Source organism: Stylophora pistillata, chromosome 6 (genome assembly GCF_964205215.1).
Source record: "Stylophora pistillata chromosome 6, jaStyPist1.2, whole genome shotgun sequence".
NCBI lineage: Eukaryota > Metazoa > Cnidaria > Anthozoa > Scleractinia > Pocilloporidae > Stylophora > Stylophora pistillata.
In genome coordinates this window covers 8,149,196-8,155,044 of record NC_142524.1, presented here as the reverse complement: position 1 = coordinate 8,155,044, position 5,849 = coordinate 8,149,196, and the positions used below count along the sequence as shown (strand labels likewise).

General features: G+C 38.5%; 1 long non-coding RNA gene across 1 annotated transcript; it reads left to right on the top strand.

The window, feature by feature from the left end:
- The first annotated feature begins 647 nt into the window (after positions 1 to 647).
- On the top strand, positions 648 to 3,402 carry LOC148728061 (uncharacterized). Its single transcript, XR_016002201.1, has 2 exons — positions 648 to 2,859; positions 3,066 to 3,402. It is a non-coding gene; the product is annotated as an uncharacterized LOC148728061 (long non-coding RNA).
- The last annotated feature ends 2,447 nt before the right edge of the window (positions 3,403 to 5,849 follow it).

Genomic DNA, 5,849 nt, shown 5'->3' with positions numbered 1-5,849 from the left:
TGGCACAAACCTTGTATTCTATCTGGTGAACACTTTTAAACAACCTCATTCCCAGGGTCTCTCATCTTCCAGCCCCCTGGGAACGATGTTGCGCTTTTAAACAGATTCGTGTTTTCGTAATCTTGATCATGTCACCAGCTGCAGTTGTCAATGTAGCCTCAAGCTAAACTGACAACTCGTGACATGATTGATTAAGCCTCGACGGATGTTGATGTTTGATGTACTGAAGGGTTTTTCCCGTCAAGTTCACTTGTTCCACACGATTGCACTTTGAACTACCTTAATTTCGACTTCTCCTAGATATTTTCTTGTGTTTCCATGAAGGAAATGCATTGAAAACTTCTGAGATGACCGAGAAATAAGATAAGATGATTTGTAGCTTTTCTGAGGGAAGTTCAATACAATTATCCAGTTGTGCAAGTAGATCATGAGCCGGTAGGTACGAATAAAAGGAAACAGTTCTCAGTGACCTTTCAAGCGAATCAGGAAATGATCAAATATGGTGGCAATGAGCTTGTAGAAAGTTCTCGTAGTTTTACCGAGATTTTTGCGTCAATTTTTATCGGAAAACAACAGCGCCAAAATTAAGTACCAGTTGCAGGATTGCCAAGTCACGGAAAGGATATAATGCCTGAAAATTCAGACACTTTCTTCAAAGATATATTTTGATAAGGTCCTAAGATAAAACTTTAGAAGAGTCTTAAGGGATGTCCTCACTATGAAGAGAAAGTAGTTGAGCCCAGCAAGGTTTATTTCGATTTTGATAACCTGCCTCAGAAAATTTCTTGGACAATCATCATGGGGTTACAATTCGAGAATTTTCCAGTCTTTCTTCTGAAATACCTCGAACTCATCAGAAGTTCTTTTTTTAGATACTTCAAGCACTCGAAATCGAAAGTTCTGGTCCGTCATGTGATGATTAATGATTCTGGAAAGAACGAAATATTAATTAGAATGCACATGATACGAAATGTTTTTCCCTTGTTTTTGTTTCTTTGATATGTGTTAAAATACAATACTGAGGTTTAAAATTTTTGTTGACTGATCCGCTTTTTTGTGTTCAGGAATACCGCTCATCTGGCCTGAAAATTGTGACAAGGACGCACGGCCAAAAAGCCACATGGTTTTTTCGTGAAGTCAGTTGAATTGACTCAAGACCAGACATGACGGAGAACAAGAGGAAAACAGTGAAGAAAGGAAGACGATATTGTGAAGCTGGAACGCCGAACAGTCAAAGTTGAATGATGAATTCGATACATAAACCGGTATTTCGATGCCTATTTTTCATTCGGATCCCACTTTCAGGGAAAAATGGTGAAATTCGTCCAGAAAGACCGTGTTGATTTTGGCCAGCCATTGAGTAAATATGCGTTGCTTTGTTCGGCTTAATTTGGGCAAAGTTGCTCTGACAACAGCCTGGCAAAATACACTGAAGGAAGAAAGTAACATGAATATTGTTTTGTCAAATTTAACCAGTTTTCGTTTATTTATGTTTCAAAGAATCAATCAGCGGGAAAAAAATTCGTGTCATATGCATTTTGAATTAACGCTTCACTCGGTTTGTCCTACAATTTAGGGACAAAATTTATAGGAGAGTAAACCATTTAATTGTCAATCGACTGTGCAATGTATAATACGGAGCGAAAGATTACCAGTTCATCGTCACTGTTATTGTGAACCAAATTGAACTCGAAACTTGTAGTGTCCATTGGAGCACCAGCAAAAAAACCAGCTCCTCTGTAAACCCTACATAGACAGACGCTTGAAAAACCCTCCAATGGATTCCTTGTATGCTCATTCTTTCTAACCGGTGAACTGACACAAATAATAATGACTTCTACTTTCTTTGCATCATGTGCGTTAAGAACGAGTGAAAATTACGACCGGCTGACCACAAACAAAACTGACTTGTTATTCATTGCATTTGACACTTGAGACACTAGCTGAAATGATGCGTACGCTGCTAAAGATAGAATACTGTGGCGGTACTTGTTTGTTTACCTAATAAGAATAATGAAACTGATTTCTCAATATGGAATAAACTTATTGCTGTATTTGTTGAGTTAAGTTTGTGCCGCTCAGTCACCAATACAGATTTTTCCGACTGTTTAAACTGCTCTATAGGCTTTTTTTTTTTTTTTTTTTTACGTTCCACTTATTTCTTCGTCAGCAGGGAAGTAGATTTTGGACAAGCTACTGAATGTGAAATCAAATGGAAAAGGAAAGTAATTTTGGAACTAATCTATGACAACAGATTAGAAACAGTTAATAATTTCTTGACCAAGGCGTGGGTCACGCTTGAGAAGAATTTACCTTTTTTTTCTGAGAAAAAATGCCACAGAGAACGAAAACATTTTGATCTTATTCAAATCGTACATACATCCGCTTTTACTTCTGCGGCTGTGCATGCCCTCGGGGCAATCATTTCCGGATGATTTCAGTCAGATGACTTTGGCCGGGATATGGGACTGCTGTGCCTGAGTCTTTTGTTTTGTTTGTTTTTGTTTTTGTTTGTTTTGTTCACCTACTTGTTTAAATTTCACTTAGCACAGTGTAGAACTCAGCATACGGTTTGATCTTTCACTAATGAAGTCTTTCGACAACCGTGATGCCTTTCTTTCAAGAGTTTTTCAGCCTACTTTGTGCCATTGCACTGTTCATGGTGCTGTATTTATTGATGAAAGTAGAAACGGAACTTCGACAGAGCGAACGGATGGCGAATAATGAACATCGCGCATCACTGAGAAGAGCGGAGCTGAGCAGATACGGAGATAGAAGATGGACAAGAGAGGGCGAAAATCACAGGGTCCGCCTACCGCGAAGAAACCATCCCATGGAACATGATGAACGTCAGGATTGGTACAGTATTTTTCTAACTTTTTCTCGGTTTTTGTTTTTTCCTTTTTAGTCGGAGAGAACTGTACACCCGGCAATACAGGTCTCCTTTCATTTTCTTCTACTGATTATGTCCAGCCATCCTATGCAAAGCGGCCTCGTTAATTTATTTCACGAGACTTAAAAAACAGTTTCTGAACTTTTTCTTGTAAATTTTTTTACTCTTGTAGGTAGGAGAGGAAGCAAATCAGAAAAAATCGTCCACGGACACCCAGGAATCCATGGTTTCAGCGAGTACAAAAGGCTTATGGAAAGTTTTTGCTCTTGGCGTTGCTTATGTATTCGTAATTTAAAAACAATCATTTCTGCAGAGAAACGGTTGAATATCATAAAGGTATCATCAAGTATTTGTCTAAGAATATTTTGTAGGAAACTGACATGTAGTCCATTGACCACCAACTGAGGAGTTACTGTGAATACTAGCCTTTCTATTGACTATAAAGCCTACTTCAAGTTGAACTTTCCCAGGTTGTAATTAAGGAGCCAATAAATGCACGTTCACACAAACTTTGTATCGAATAAGGGTAACGCTTGTAAAGAGATTCACGTTTTCGTAATCTCGAGCAATGTTCATGTCACCACTTGTCAGTTTAGCCGTCAAGGATTCGGCTGATGAAGGCGTTTTCCAGTCGGTTCCGCTTTTACGGTTACACTTCCATTTCGAATTTTCCCAGGTATCTTCTTGTGTTAAGGTATAAAGGAAATTCTTTATAAATTTCCGAGAGGACTAAGAAATAAGATGAGATGACTTTTTAGGATAGTTTGATACAATTATTGTGCAAAGAGTGGATTGGATCATGGGCCCGTTCACACAAACTTTGTATCGAATAAGGGTAACGCTTGTAAAGGGATTCACGTTTTCGTAACCTCGAGAATTTTCATGTCACCACTTGTCAGTTTAGCCGTAAAAGATTCGGCTGATGAAGGGGTTTTCCCGTCGGTCCACTTTTACGGTTACACTTCCGTTTCGAATTTTCCCAGGTATCTTCTTGTGTCAAGGTATAAAGGAAATTCTTTATAAACTTCCGAGAGGACTAAGAAATAAGATGAGATGACTTTTCAGGATAGTTTGATACAATTATTGTGCAAAGAGTCATAAGTGCATTGGATCATGGGTCCATTCACTGGAAAAAAAAGAAAACGGTTCTCAGTGATCTGTCAAGCGAATCAGGAAATGATCAAATATGATGGCAACGAGCTTGTAGAAAGTTCTCGTAGCTTTACCGAGGCTTTTACGTCTATTTTAATTGATGAGGAAACAAAAGCGTCAGTATTTACTTCAAGTTGCAATTCTGCCAAGTCATCAAAAGGATAAAATTTCTGAAAAGTCAGACGCTTTCTTACACAAGATAAGGTCTCCACATGATATCACTTCGAAGAGGAAAAGTATTTGAGCCCACCATAACGTTTATTCTGATTTTGCTAACTTGTTCTAGAAAATTTCTTGGACAACCCGGGATGACTACAATTCGAGAATTTTCCAGTCTCCTTTATTAAAGACTTCAAACTCCCTACGCCTCCGTAAAACGAATTCGTCACGCTCCACGATAAATAAAAACGTACAGAGTTTAAAAATAGGCGCAAGGAAGAGAGGATACGTAGATGAAGGTTTAGAGAGACCTATCTCGTCTTGAGTTGTTTTCTAAGGAAGAGGAAAGTATACCCAGCGGCCTGCTGAGTATATCTTGATTTGGCTTGAATCCAAAGTGGTATCGGCTCTTTGTTTCTAGATTTTCGAAAAGTCTAGAAACAAAGGGCCGATACCACTTTGGATTCAAGCCAAATCGTACATAATTTCGCTTTTACTTCTGTGGTTTTGCGTGCCCTTGGGCAATTATTTCAGGGTAAAGCGGATAACCTCAATCTGATGACTTTAGCTTTGGTTAATGAGTGTTTTGAAACTCTTTGCAGTGGCAATTTACATTATCAACTCAGTTGATAAAACCAAAATTACCTTGTGACTAGGCGCAAAGATTACCCGAAGGCTAATAAACTGACAATCTGTACAAGCTACTTCTACAGCCTAAATTCCACAATTTTAATTTAATAGGTTTAATTAGCATATAAATTACAGTAAGAGATCATTTTAAAAAGGTCAGCCTGTGTCATTCACGCTGGGGGAGCTCAGCCAGCTGCCAAGTTTAACAAACAACAAGGACGTAGTAAAACAAAGGATATTGTGGGAAAAACAATTGCAATTTCTCAGCGAATAACTTAGTACTCCTTCAACTTGCTTTCAATACCGACGTTATCGTTTTGTCTTCAAAGTAGACGAATAGACTACCCGAAGGTTTGCAAAGCCACACTCTGCACAGCCATAGCTCTACAACTAAAGTAAAAATTAACATATAAATCAGGAGAACTGAAGACTCGTTCGCTTTCAATCCCAGCCCTACGGGGTGACATTTAACAGACCACAAGGACGTGGCAAACAAAATATGTTACATTACAATCACTCAACGCGTGCTTTATGTTTAGTTTAGCTCTAGGTTCACGTCTCTGTAGATGGGTCGAAATTCAGTAATTTACTTCAAATGAACTCTCTCGAGAAAAATAAAATCAACCGTCTTTAAAATTTTATTTCGAAAAAATGCTATTTTTATCTTATTGAACGTTTTGTTGTGTAGTCTCGCTGAGCATTTTTACGATTTGTGCTGTATTTTAACACATCAAACTATTATTTCAGTACGGGCGAATTTCGCGGATATTTATTTACGGTTCTCTGGAGTACAAATATCGTGTGATATTTGTACTCGATTCGCGCGTTATTTGTACTCTACATTGTGCAGTCAGTTGGATAATAAAATCATTTAAATCATTTGGAAACATTGACTCCGCCCCGTCAGCGCGTATGTAAGATCATGTGACATCTGAGATCTCGCACTGATCTTGCAAATTGTTGGAAGTCGCGACACAAGACGGTCCGTTTCGTCAATTTCACTCCGCAAGTTCCT